Source organism: Carya illinoinensis, chromosome 4, assembly GCF_018687715.1.
Source record: "Carya illinoinensis cultivar Pawnee chromosome 4, C.illinoinensisPawnee_v1, whole genome shotgun sequence".
In the NCBI taxonomy this organism is placed as follows: Eukaryota; Viridiplantae; Streptophyta; class Magnoliopsida; order Fagales; family Juglandaceae; genus Carya; species Carya illinoinensis.
In genome coordinates, this window is record NC_056755.1 from 30,426,112 (window position 1) to 30,441,638 (window position 15,527).

A 15,527-nucleotide genomic window follows, 5' to 3' on the forward strand; every position below is an offset into this window, starting at 1 on the left:
CTCTTGATAGAACCATCGGCCCTGAGTTTAGTTTTGAAAACCCATTTATAGCCAATGAGTGTCTTACCAAGAGGAAGTGGCTCAAACGTCCAACTAGAATTTTCTTCAAGAGCACGAAGTTCAGTAGACATAGCTTCACGCCAATGAGAATGGCGAACAACAATGGAATAACATGAGGGTTTAACAAAAGTGGTGAGGACTGTTAAAAAGGCAAGATGAAAAGGTCAGAAGCGAGAATAAGAAAGAAAAGCAGATTGAGGGTGAGCAGTACCTGAGATTAGAGTAGCCAGTGAGGATGCAATGGGCTCCATGTGTATGTTGGGCAAACATAATTCTGAATATATGTTAGTCGAGTAGTGGTGCGATGAGAGAGAGAGAGAGAGAGAGAGAGAGAGAGAGAGAGAGAGAGAGAGAGAGAGAGAGAGAGAGAGAGAGAGAGAGAGAGAGAGAAGATGGCAGAGAGGGTGGGTCAGGAATATTAGTAGAGGTAGGAGGAGAAGATGATAGTAATATAGGTTCAGGAACAAGGAGAGGAATAACAGGAAGATATGTATCTGTTAGATCAAGAGTATCCTGGAGTGGAAATATTTGCTCATGGAAAGTGACATCATGAGAATAGAAGACGACTTGGGTGTTGAGATTGTAAAGTTTGTATGCATTATAAGTACCAGGATAGTCAAGAAAGACACATTTAGAGGCACGTGGAGAAAATTTGTCACGAGAAGCATGAAGGGTTTGAGCATAACAAAGACACCTGAACATGCATAACTGAGCATAGCTTGTTGGGGTGTCAAAAAGAAGTTTAAAAGGGGATTTGTTTTGGAGAATGCGAATCCAGGTATGATTAATGAGATAAGCAGCATTGAGAACATAGTCACCCCAAAGTTTTAGAGGTAAGTGTGCTTGAAAATGAAGACTGTGGGCGACAATCTGGAGGTGTCGGTGTTTGCGCTCCGCAATACTATTTTGTTATGGACTTTCAACATAAGTACGTTCATGAATGACTAATCCCTAAAATTATGTTGTTGATTGATTTTGTTGATTTTGTGCAAATTTAGGATCCTATCATTTTAAGTCATGGGTAATTTACTAAATAGATTCCAATTCACTAACTTGATCAAAAATCTAGATCTGCATCTTAATTATTATCTATTTTCAACTCAACTTCACTAAGTTTTGTCATAGAAATATGTCAACGTATTAGTTTTGCCAATATTCTTTTGAGTTGGATCATATGCTATGAAGTTCAGAGATATGGGTTGCAAGAAGAGAAAATGATTCTAATTTCTTCCAAAAAGTAAAGTGACTTTACATTGTTCTGTTTATATACCTTATAACAGATGCTATTGAAAACAGAAGCAAAAAACATTACACATGCATACTTAAATTAGAAAGACCTAAATAACTAAGTGCTTAATAATAAGCACGTGATTGATATACATCTAATATATTCCAACATACAACTCGGCAAAATGTATCATTGATATATAGATTATTGAGATAATAATAGAATAGGTTTAAATTTCTTGTTCACTCTTATCTTGTGCTACAACCATTCCCAAAAATTTGTTTTCTACAATAATATCTGATTAAGTTTATTGATGTAAAAAAAGAGGGGCTATACAATTTATGCGTGACAAAATATCTAAAATAAATCAGAAGAGAATTCCAAGTTCTATTTATTTCATTAGTGATGTGGCATCAATCACAAGAACTTTCAGCTCGATTTATAATCTTTTGTAGTTAAACTTGTTGCCGCTATAAGATTTTCCAAATATCCTTTAAGGGTCATCAAATGAAAATTTTGGTATTTCATCTAAATGTTTTAAATGCAGCTTGATAAGAAACTAGCTGACTAAGATGATTGGGTTATTGGCATCAAATCATTGATTCATAATCTACGTAATCTTGGTGTAGATAATTTGAGTTAAGAACTTATTTTGATATGTATATATATTCAGTTGTTAGTACAAAATGACCTCACATCGGCAGAGCCTTGGACAAGTGAAGGGGCACGCTTGGAATGAGGCTAGGCCTCCACTAGATCTTGTGTCACTGACATAGGTTAGGACTGGTGTTGTTGCCCACAGCGTGAGTACTAGTAAGGAGTCGATGGGTGAAGCTATAGGTGATTTGTGCCCTGCTTGGGTTGATGCCATTATGTTGGATATTACTGCACATGATGATTGGCACATTGGTTCTCTTCGGGAATCAGTAAAAGACACTATGTCCTCAATTGGTCATTGTTCAAATATCCTAAATGAAAATGTCAACATGTTGTTAGACAAATTTCATACATATTTAAACAAAGAGTATTGAGCTATGCTTATCCAGTTTTAACTTTTGTGCTTATTATTTCATGCCATTTTTTGTTATATTTCTATAAAGAACACTATTAGTTAATATATTTCATATTTATGTATTTCAGTTCTCAACAATCATTTAATTTACAATTTCATATTTAAGATTATGTTATTTCTTTTGCTCTGGTTATTACAATTGCAAAGACATTACATTTGGACTACATAGCAATAACGTTTGCATGTATATGGTAACGTTTGAATGTAATTAATCCAGACAATATAAATTTAATTTTAAATTAGTACATTGGCATGTAGCTCCTTTAACATTCGATTAAACTATTACTCATACGTATAACTATATATTCGAACGTACTTCACATGTATGATGATTTATGTTCGAGTTTACTCATTTGTGTTGATGTTCGAATGTATAATCCTTAAAATTTGAACGTTTCTTAATTTATCTTTTACATTTGTTTACAATTTATAGACTGTCACAAATGCAAAACTGACACTAAAACTCAAATCTATTGTAGTGCTTACACCTAGAGTAGCTTTAGAGTTTGAAGACGTTATTCAAACAAGTTTATGCTTCATTACAAAAACTTATATGTGTTTATTATTACTTGTGATAATTGATTTTTTTTATTGTTAATTTAAATTGTTGAATAAATTTGGAAAATACCTATTCACCCCCTCTAGATGTAATTGGGATTTGAACCACTGATTTTCATATTACATCCAAAACTTGACTTTGTGATTCTTTAAAATTGTGGATGTTGTTCTTATATCATTACTGCTTTCTTTATGCCATTGCACAAAGAAACACTCATAAAATTTATAATACAATCCTTATGAGTACGAGCTATGTGACGCCCCCGACTCCCACGTACAGAAACTCAGGAATCGAAGTGTCCGGGATGATGACAATACGGGTCACACATCTCATCGCTAAGTGCCAAGTGTATGTACATATAAGAAGTGTACAACAAAAATGCAACGGAATAATAAGGTCATTATCATAAGTGTATCAAAAAATATTACAAATTTCATTAACAAAGTCATAATCTAAAATACATAATTTGAAATGGAAAATAATTTCCAACAAATACAGGTAGAGAAACCAAACCACTCCTCCGGCGAAACCACCTCTTCGGGCTTAGCCCCTTCATCATCTGCATCAAAATCTACGGTACCAAGAAACGGTACCACATGTAAGTAATCATCCAAACAAAATGCGAGATAAAAATATATTCATGCAATAACAAAATGCATGAATATGATGCAATATGCATGAGATCCAAAAAAATCATCATTTCCTTGAGAAAGACTAATTTTCCACACACACCAAAAATCCCATTTGGCCCAAAAATCCAATTCATTAAAACAATCTCGCCATTTTTTGAAAAAATAGCCCAATATAAAATCCATTAATCCAATCTCGCCATTTTCCCAGAAAATGGCCCAATATCCGTTATGAAAACCAATATCTAATTTTAATCTGTATGCACCATGGTCTTTCCTAGGGACTATCTGCACACCCTAGCTCCCTTCGCCACACTATGGGTAACGACAATACATGTGACTTCGTAACAAGCAATGCCCAGTTTCATACCCAGCACGTTAATAGCCAAACATCCTCTAGCCCCGACCAACAAAGGGGCCATAGAGTCGGCACGAGTGCGTTACCATTCCATCCGATCCTGTTGTCACCCAGCGACAACTCAAGGGATGTCACTTAGTATATTGCTCTCTCGAGTGACCAAAGGAGCTCCATCGAGATAATGCCCCATCTCAACTCGGGGTCGTGATACACGCACCCAAAAATTCACTTTTATACGAAAACCCAATTTTCCATTCATACCCATGAATATGCATGCACTATGCGAAAAATCCAATTTTCATTTACAAAACAAGATCATGCGAGCACCATACAATGCATGCTACAAGTCACAAAATAATCCAGCAAATCACAACATCAACCAAAGAAACAAATAACTCCTTCCTCCATTCCAACCGACCCCCCAAACTCCTCGGACTCAGTACGTCAAAACAAACCAATCATAGATTATTTGTTAAAGCATAAATATATTTAAATCACAAGAGTTATTCGAAAAAAATACTTATAGTGCTATAAAATAATTTCCAGAGGGTCAATGAGCTGTAAAAGGTAGCAGAAAGGCAACGTCACAGTGCAAAAATGCACTGTGGTCGTGGGTCTCAAAATATCCAAATTTGAATGGGGACAAACGAAGACTAAGAAAGGCTAGGTTAGGGCTTAGGGGTGTTGGTGAAGCTAATGGAAGTGGGGGTTAGCCGCGGGTGACAGCATAAACGGCAATTGAAGGCCAAAAAGCCCAAAACGGAAAGAAAATTGGTTGAGCTTAACCTGTGACGGATTGGAGCTAGGGTTGGATGGGTTGGGTAGCTGGGAGGCCAATGATGATGTGGTGAAGAAGTGGTGGCCAACGGTGGAGGCACGGTTGCACGGGGAGCACAAAACCATGTGGCTTGGAGAGGGACGTGTGGGCTAACGACGGCCAGTGAGGAGTTGAAAATGGGTGGGGGCGCTCGCCTGCTAGAGGGGAAGAGAATGGGCTCGACAATGTGGCCGTGCTCCCAGGTGGGGATGAAGAAAATGGACGAAAGAGAGGGAAACCTATGGGTTGGGCTGGCTATCACGGTGGTGGAAGGCTGTGGGGGTGGAGACCGGTGTAGGGGAGGTCATCGGCATGAGCTGTGTCGGTGGGTGGTGGTGTTCCGGCTGGGTCACGGCGGCTGGAGTGGATCGGGTAGAGGGAGGGGTTGCACGAAGAGAAACAAAAGGGGGGGCTGATCACATGGGGAAAGCAGGGGAAAAGGAAGGAGAAAGAAAATAAGAAAAAGAAAAGAATGAAAAAGAGGAAAAGAAAAATGAAGGGAAATAAAAATGAGATCGAGTTTTTACAACTTGGGGTCTCAAAACTGATCCCACAAAAAAAGAAGATTTCAAAACGGTAAATTTAATTAAAATAACTTAACTACAGTGACTAAATAAAAGAAGATAATAAAACTCAACAGTAAAATAATGAAAAGCAATTTAAAATTAAGAAAGCACATTAAAATAAATTTCACAACTTAAAAATCATAAAATAAATCTAATGATTAACACGTTAAATTTAAAACAAGAGATCTATTATTTATAATAATTTAATTAATCATGCATTAAAAGTACACATAAATATGGGGTATTACAAGAGATATATATATATATAATGCTTGTGCATTCTGGGGTTACTTTGTTAATTTTACTTTTGTGTTACTGTAGCAACTTGCATATCACATTATCCACATATATTAATGACCTTCATATATATGTTTAATGCTTCAAGTTTAAACACCGAATATAGAATGCACTCTACATGATAACTAGCAATTATAGGTGTTTATGCAATTTCCAGCTAGCGTTGCATGTAACATGCTTAAACGACCTGCAACCAAAAAGGAAAGACTTAAAGAACCTAGTGGGGGATGCCTCTGATATTTTAGATATAGATGCACCTTCTCGAGCTCAATTCAGCCGTTGATAGTGTCCATCCAGTGTGTGTATCTCGTTTGGACTTATCTCTGTAGATTCCTATAGAAATATGGTTAGCTGGATTTCCATGTTGATGACGTCTTTCTAAGGCTTAGCTCTTTGGATTAATCTCCATGAAACAAGAAAATGTACAGTGAAAACTAATATCAAATTCAACCATAGTTTTTCTAGTGATCTCTTCATAATTCGAAAGAGCCAGTACCACATCCTCGCCAAAATACTGCCATAAACAAGCTAGCTAGAACGTCTCATTCTTTTATTTTATTTTTTTTAGTTTTATTTATGGGTTTCGATTTTATAAGGTTGTGATTTTGTGGGTTTTGGGTTGATTTATTTCTTCCGATTTTGTGGATTGTTTTTTCTTCACGTACAATTTTCTTGTTCTTTCCATTTGGTTAGCTTGTGGATTTTTCCAATTATGGCACGACCTCAAAATATCATGCTAGATCACGTACCTGCTCATCCATATGGTAGATTCACATAGGATTTTAGCCTTTAGGGCGTGAAGTAGCTAGCTAGCTAGGGGGCGGTGATGAAGCTAGATCAATTGAACTTTTTGGAGGGTCTACTTAATTTTTGGGATCGAGCTAGCTGCTAATATGTTGGAGTATAGCATCAAAGATAGAAGATATGGAATTAAAAGCTAAATATGAAAAGGGCATATTAGAGAATGTACATTGACAGTTATTCTGTTAATAGCCATCTGTTATTCTCTTCTCATATCTGTATAAATATATGTAAAATGTTTGTATCAATTCATTCAATTTCAGTAGTCTTAATGCAATATACGTTAGCCTTCATTTCTTTCTCTTTGCTTTTCTAGTTATCTAGAATTTTTATCTTCTGTTTGTCAAGTTCTTAACATGGTATCAGATTAAACATTCCGCAAACCAGAACTTGATCTTTCTATTTTCTGCATTACAATATCTTCTTTCAAGATCTTGTAGTGATTCTTGCCCAGTGTTTTCTTTCAAGATTTGCAAATCTTTATCATTCTTGAAATGGCCTCTGAACGTTCTGCAAATTCTGTGAACATTAATCCATCAGATGACTCTTCCAGTCCTTACTACATTCATCCCAATGATAATCCAGGTATTCTTCTAGTCTCAGAGATCTTCAATGGAGACAATTATGTTGCTTGGAGTAGATCGATTGTTATAGCCTTGACAGTCAAGAATAAAGTTGCATTTGTTGATGGTTCTGTCCACCCACCTTCCACCACTCAAACCATGGCATACACAGCTTGGTTGCGTGCAAACAATTTAGTGCTTTCTTGGTTGATCAATTCTATCTCCAAGGAGATCAGAAATAGTATATTGTATGTTGCCTCAGCCTTGGATCTTTGGAATGAATTGAAGACTCGGTTTTTGAGAAGTGATGGACCGAGAGTGTTTCATCTTGAGAAGTCATTAAGTTGCATTAATCAAGGTTCTTTATCAATCACAGAATATTTTAGTGCCTTCAAAACACTTTGGGATGAGTATGTGAGTTATTGTCCATTTCCTACTTGCACATGTGGAAAAATGTTATCTTGTACATGTGATCTTTTTACTTTCTTGCTACAAAGACAGCAATTTGACTATGTTTTGAAGTTTCTTGTTGGATTGAAAGATTCCTATGCTTCTGTTAGAAGCCAATTACTTCTTGCTGTCCCATTACCAACTATGGCCAAAGTATTTTCTCTATTGATTCAAGAAGAGTCTCAAAGACAGCTTAGCAATTCAGTTTCTAGTGAAACTTATGCACTGATGGTAAAGCAGTTGAACCCAGCAACTTCTTCATATCGATTCTCAAAAGAAAAATCCAAGAAAGCTTCACTTCACTGCACACATTGTGGATACAATGGTCATACCATTCAAAAATGTTTTCAGCTTCATGGTTGTCCCCCTGGGTGGACTGGACCAAAAGGGAAACGAAATTACTCTACTCACAATGCCATTTTAGCTGAAGTCTGCAATCAAACAAACAATGAGGAACCAAGGTTTTCTTTAACTGCTGTAGAAATCAATAAACTCATATCTCTTGCCAACAATTCTCAGCCTTCCACAACTATTCAGCCTTCAACTTGCAATCTTATTACATCTTCAAACTTCTCTGGTAATGTCTCTAAATATCCTACTTCATTCACTCAACAATCCAATCATCATTGGATTCTCAACACTGGTGCAACAGATCATATGATCTGTTCACCACTTTTATACTGCTTTCCTCCCAAAGATATTAATACATCAATAAACCTACCAAATGGCCAAACAGTTCCAGCAACTCATATTGGCACAATTTGCCTTTCCAATCAAATTTTCTTATCAAATGTACTATGTGTACCTTCATTTTTGTTAATCTCTTATCTGTTTCAAAGCTCACCAAATATTCTAATCTTTGCTTATCCTTTTCTCATTATCACTGCCTTATACAAGACCAATACCTAAAGAAGATGATTGGGATTGCATTTGAGAAACAAGGGCTCTACATTTTACAACAAGCTGATTCTAAGGCTTCTTCTTGCAACACATCTAAGTCTAATTCAGCCTCCTTTGCTCCAGTTGTTTCAAACAATTCTCTAGATGTCTAGCATTACAGATTAGGTCATGCATCCCATTCTAGATTGCTTCTTCTCAAAAAGTTAGATCCCTCAATTTCTATCAATTGTCAAAGTGTTTGTGATGTATGTCCATTAGCAAAACAAAGAAAGCTACCCTTTGATGTATCTGAAACTAGTTCTAATAAAATTTTTGATTTGATACATTGTGACAGATGGGGTCCATTTGCAATAGTTTCCTATTTAGGTTATAAATATTTTTTAACAATTGTAGATGATTTTACAAGATGTACTTGGGTTTATATGCTTAAAACCAAGTCTGAAGTCTCTTTTTTACTCAAGAATTTTTGCAACATGATAAAAACTCAGTTCAACACAACTGTTAAAATAGTAAGGTCTGATAATGGACCAGAATTTCTCATTAATGATTTTTATCATGAAAATGGCATTTTACACCAAAGAAGTTGTGTAGAAACTCCACAGCAAAATGGAGTAGTTGAAAGAAAACATCAACACTTAATTAGCATAGCTAGAGCTTTAATGTTTCAACCTAATATCCCTTTGTCTTTTTGGACTGACTGTGTGTTAGTTGTTGCCCATATAATAAATAGAATTCCTACCCCACTTCTCAATAATAAAACACCTTATGAAATGTTGTTTAACAAAATACCAAAACTTTCTCATTTAAAGGTTTTTGGTTGCCTTTGTTTTGCATCTACATTGTAGCATCACAGACACAAATTTGATCCAAGAGCTACAAAATGTGTCTTCCTTGGATATCCATCTGATATCAAAGGTTACAAAGTCATGGACCTCAATAGCAATAAAATTTTTATTTCAAGGAATGTCACATTCCATGAAAACGTTTTCCCATTCAAAGATGTCCCTACAAATCCTCATGGTCATTCTTTTTTGTTTCCTGCCTCAAAGGATTTATACAGTGCAGATTATTCTTCTAAAATCCCAGTTGTTAATCCTAACCAGAGTGAATCATCAAATCTATCCATTAATGACTCTATGCAAAAAATTGATCCAAATATCCCCATGATTCATGATCAATCCAATAATAGCCCAAACAGAAGAAAATCCTCTCGAGTTAGACAGAAACCTACTTTCTTGCAGGACTACTATTGCAACAATGTTTCTTCAAATGCAACCCCTCTCACTTCTTCTAATGATGCTTCTAAAGGTAATCCATATCCTATCTCATCCTTCTTATCTTCTAGTAGAATATCTAATTCCCATAAAGCTTTTCTTGCTTCAATTTCAAACTGTCCATAACCTAAATTTTATAAACAGGCTGTACAATTTCCTAAATGGCAAAAAGCTATGAAAAATGAACTTGAGGCTTTGGAGTTAAATAAAACTTGGAACCATGTTACTCTACCTAAAAATAAATAGACTATTGGTTGTAAATGGGTATTTAGAGTCAAATATAAAGCTGATGGAAGTATAGAGAGGCACAAGGCCAGATTAGTGGCAAAGGGCTATAATCAACAAGAGGGTTTGGATTTCTTTGATACTTTTTCTCTTGTGGCAAAAGTGACTTCTATTAGACTATTACTTGTTGTGGCTGCAATTAAGAACTGGCATCTCCACCAATTGGATGTAAACAATGCATTTTTGCATGGTGATTTACAAGAAGAAGTTTACATGGAGCTGCCCCTTGGAATGCCTAATGCAGAAAACAAGGTTTGCAAGCTTTTAAAAAGCCTTTATGGTCTCAAACAAGCATCTCGAAAATGGTTTGAAAAACTGTCTACTGCCCTCATTAGTTATGGTTTGACTCAAGGGAATTCAGATTGCTCTCTTTTTATAAAGAAATCCACAACATCTTTTATGGCATTGTTGGTATATGTTGATGATGTGTTGCTGGCCAGTGATAGCTTACAAGAAATTTAACTCTTAAAAGAATTTATGCATGATCAATTCACTATAAAAGATCTGGGGCCCCTAAAATATTTCCTTGGATTGGAAATAGCGAGATCCAAAGCAGGTATTTCCATTTGCCAAAGGAAATATGCATTGGATATTCTTCAAGACACAGGAATCATTGGTGCAAAGCCTGCAGCCTTTCCAATGGAGACCAACTTAAAGTTGACAACCAATGATTCTGATTTGTATGAAGATCCTTCAGCCTACAGAAGACTTATTGGGAGACTACTATACTTAACACTTACAAGACCAGACCTTGCATATTTAGTCCAAGTCCTAAGCCAATTCCTAGCTAAGCCTGCTGTAAGTCATTATCAAGCAGCAGTTAGAGTGTTAAGGTACTTGAAAGCAACTCCAGGCCAGGGATTGTTCTTCTCGGCATCCTCAGAAATGCAACTCAAGGCATTTTCAGACAGTGATTGGGCAGGGTGCATTGATACAAGGAGAAGTGTCACAGGTTTTGCAGTGTTTTTGGGTAACTCATTGATCTCATGGAAGTCCAAAAAGCAAGTAACTATCAGTCGATCATCTGCTGAAGCAGAATATCGAGCCCTTGCAGCCACAACATGTGAAGTCCAATGGTTAAATTATGCACTGCAGGATTTACAGATTCATCATTCTCAGCCAACATTGATGTATATTGATAGCAAATCTGCCATGTCCATAGCCTCCAATCCAGTTCAGCATGAAAGAACGAAACACATCCAAATTGACTGTCATTTAGTTCGTGAAAAACTACAGCAAAACCTTATCAAGTTATTCTACATTCCATCTCGACTACAGTTGGCAGACATCCTTATAAAACCACTTGGTTCTTTACCTTTTCACCATACTCTCCGCAAGATGAACATCCTCAATATTTATGTTCATCTTGAGGGGGGGTGTTGGAGTATAGCATCAAAGATAGAAGATATGGAATTAAAAACTAAATATGAAAAGGGCAGATTAGAGAATGTACATTGATAATTATTTCTGTTAATAACCATATGTTATTCTCTTCTCATATTTGTATAAATACATGTAAAACGTTTGTATCAATTCATTCAATTTCAATAGTCTTAATGCAATATACGATAGCCTTCATTTCTTTCTCTCTGCTTTTCTAGTTATCTAGAATTTTTATCTTCTGTTTGTCAAGTTCTTAACATAATATGTGTTGTTGGCTTGAATTTTTTTTATAGCAATCCAAGATTTAGATGTAGAAAAACTCGAGTAATTTTAGCTAACAAGTGAACAAAGTTAAATGAAAAATTTGTGCACAAATACTTAATGCATGTTCTTATGTTTTAAATGTGCTGAGAATTTTAAGAAAATCCTCATAACTTTTCTCTAAAAGGTTTTTCCTTAGAAATAATAAAAATGATAGCATTAGATTAATGTGAAATATTTGAACAAGTAGAGAAGAAAACGGAGATGAAGTACCATTAAAAGAAAAGGAGTAATGATAAACCGAAAGTCTTGCACAATCACATCAAAAAAAAAAAAAAAGAGTCTCTGTTATATATGTATCCCTAGTGTCAAGCAATATTTATTTAATGTTACCAGCTTAATTATGAGACGTTAAAAGGATGAAAATTACCACCAAGCCAAATCAGTCTTCCAACATTCCCCATGAAACGAAACTGGCAAGCACAGTAACAGTATTACCCCTAAAGATGAAAATGACAATCAACAATCCGGAACTTTAGATGAACCCATATGACCAAATGCTATATTGTTAACATATAAATTAAATAATAAAATCTATTTCTTTCCATCAGTTTAAACTATTAGGTCAATTGGTGATTTCATATAGTATCAGATCAGAAGTTCTAAATTCGAATCCTGACTCTATATTCTATTCAATTTAATTAAATGTTTTACGGATTGAACTCACTCATTGAGGGAAGAGTCAAGTCCATATGCGAGGTGTGTTAAAATCTAAATAAAATTATATAATCTATCTCTTCTCATCAAATTAATTTTTTAAAACAAATGGTGATTAATTTTACATAAATTGAGTAATAGAACTACAATCATTTGTTTTGGATATTAATTCGTAGGATAAGATAACTTCATTTTCCATGTGCAGTGGACAGTACCCATAACATCATATCAATAGCTAAGCAACAAATAGTGATACTAGCTAAAAAAAAAAAAAAAAAAAACACTAAAAGTGATACTTCTCAACAAATAGTGATACTAGCTAAAAAAAAAAAAAAAAAAAACACTAAAAGTGATACTTCTCAACTAATCTAGAAGCATGCCATCCAGCATACTCAACTATATAAATGCCAAAATCCAACTCAAACTTTCACTACCATAAACCAAATCTCAATTATGGAGGCTCCTTCTAATTCTTGGGCTGTTTTAGTATTGACATGCCTAACTATTATGGTGATCTGTCTCTAAAATAGCACCCTTCAAACGTCGCCTCCGACAAACATCTCCTCCAGGTCCCAAACCTTGGCCTATCATTGGCAATCTAAACCTTCTTGGGTCCCTCCCTCACCAATCCCTTCATAAATTGTCACAACAATTCGGACCAATCATGCAGCTTAAGTTTGGGTCCTTTCCCGTCGTGGTTGCCTCGTCTCCAGAAATGGCAAAGCAATTCCTCAAGTCAAATGATCAGATCTTTGCCTCTAGACCCCAAAACGCTGCAGGGAGGTACACCAGTTTTAACTACTGCAATCTCTTATGGGCTCCTTACGGACCATATTTTCAGCAAGGATGCAAAATATGTCTCTCTGAGCTATTTAGCTCAAAAAAACTAGAGTCCTCTGAGTAAATTTGGTCTGAAGAAAGTCGTGACTTTGTTTCACGGCTATGCGCATTGTCTGGGAAACCAGTTAAGGTGAAAGACCACCTATCACGCCTCAATCTCAGTATTATGAGTAGAATGATATTGGGTAAGAAGTATTTCAGTGAATCCCAGTTCAAAACTTTAGAGATGACATTTGAAGAATTCCATGAAATATTTGATGAGTGGTTCTTGCTTAACTAGGTATGGAACATTGGGGACTGGATATCTTGGATCAAGTTCCTAGACTTGCAGGGATATGTGAAACGTATGAAGGCTTAAGCAAAAAAATTTGATTGGTTCTATGATCGTGTCTTCGATGAACATATGGCAAGTAGAGAAGGAGTGGAACAATTTGGGCCGAGGGACATGGTGGATTTTTTATTGCAGCTAGTTGATGATCCTAGCTTTCGTGTTAAGATCACCTTTGACCATGTCAAGGGGCTCACTCAGATAAAACTATACATTTGAGCCATTCATATTTTTTCTTGTTTAGGTGGAAAACCGTTAATAGTGAAGTAAATAAATGTGGAAGAGTTCAATTTTCACTATCAACCATTGCAATATAAATCGAATTTTTTTTTATTTTTTGGGAAAATTGCACAGAAGAATACACTTTCCACCGTCAAACAACCAAGAGTTTTATACCCTAAACTATAAAAATTGATATGTTCCTAGCTTCCTAGCTCCAACTACTTAAACCGAACACTTTGCACTTTGTTTAATTCTGGCCATAATCTAGTTGAAGATAAGTGTTGTTGCATAATGTTGATAGTCAGATCTTAATATTGGTTGCTAGATATCAGTCTTGAACCAGTAATTTATTGATACAATGTATCAGTTATGATTATTTGGGATGCGCACCCACATTAGGATTAGTCACTACTGGTCCATAATGTTTGATAGACTCTTTGGTGTAAAACCCTTATAGTTTAAGGATATATATATTAATTATCGCTCTTTCTATTTGCAACAATATTATTACCATAATTAAAAAAATATGTAATGTTGACTTCAATATTATTTAGTGACCATAATTAAAAAAACTATATAACGTTGGTTTGATATTATTAGGCTCTCCTAGTAGGTGGAACAGATGCATCTGTGGTTATGATGGAATGGGCAATGTCAGAACTCTTGAAGCAACCACACCTCATAAAAAAGGCAAGAGAAGAGCTCGATAGGGTTGTTGGGAAATACAGATGGGTAGAAGCGAAAGACATTGCACAACTTCCTTATATTGATGCAATTATGAAAGAAACAATTCGGAAACACCTTGTGGCAAGATTGCTTCCCCCACACTTGGCTCTAGAAGACTGTGACATTGCTGGTTATCATATTAGTAAAGGTACTAGAGTTATCATAAACACATGGAGTATAGGAAGAGACCCATCAATATGGGATGTACCTGAAGAGTTTCGCCCAGAAAGGTTCATTTTAAAAGCAATTGATGTGAAGGGACAAGATTTCACTCTATTGCCATTTGGATCAGGGAGGAGGATGTGTCCTAGATACAATCTTGGACTAAGGATGACTCTGGCAACCTTAGCTAATATGATACATGGATTTGAGTGGGAATTACTAGACAACATGAAACCAGAAGATTTGAGCATGGACGAAGATTATGGTTTGGCAATAACTGGAAAGTTCCCTCTTGTTGCAATCACCAAACCCAGACTGCCATATCATCTTTATTAATGGTCACTTGTTAGCTTGAATTGTTCATCTTGTATCCCTGTATTTTTGTAATAATTTCAATATTCAAGCTGCTAGATATTATTGTTTTTTATTTTCTTCTCGAGCGGTACAAAGCTAGTCGCAAAGCTTTACAGATTTCAAGTAATTGAATATGAAAAATTAGGTGCCGCAGGAAGTTAATTGAAAAATCAAACCAATGTTCACTAAATATAGATATAAACATCTAAACGATAATAGATATTAATACAGGTATGAGAACCAAAATCCAAAAAGTAGTAAAACAAGCTACACTAATATTTTGTTAACGAAGTGGAAACCCATTTACGAATATCCTCAAAATCTTAAACCAATCCAAGGCTCGCCAATCGAAAGGTATCCCCTATACAAATATTTGGTTATAAATTATTCTTATGTACAAACCTTTGTACCTCCAAAAGACCCAACTTGGAACCCTGGAAAACACCCAGCTTACCTCGTCCACTCTCAAACTGAAACTCCAATGGTTGTAGGCATTTCTATTTGGTTTTAAAATAATGATCAAAAATATGTGTTCTTGGTGTTTTCTCTTAATATAGGAGTTTCTTTAGCCTCTGATCTCTCTCTATCCTAAAAGTCTTGCTTGATGTTCGCTTGAGCAAAGGTCCAACACCATTCCACTCTTTTTTTGGTCACTCCAATGTCAAGTTGTTTTGA

General features: G+C 35.7%; 1 pseudogene; it reads left to right on the forward strand.

The window, feature by feature from the left end:
* The first annotated feature begins 12,673 nt into the window (after positions 1 to 12,673).
* On the forward strand, positions 12,674 to 14,834 carry LOC122306462 (annotated as a pseudogene).
* The last annotated feature ends 693 nt before the right edge of the window (positions 14,835 to 15,527 follow it).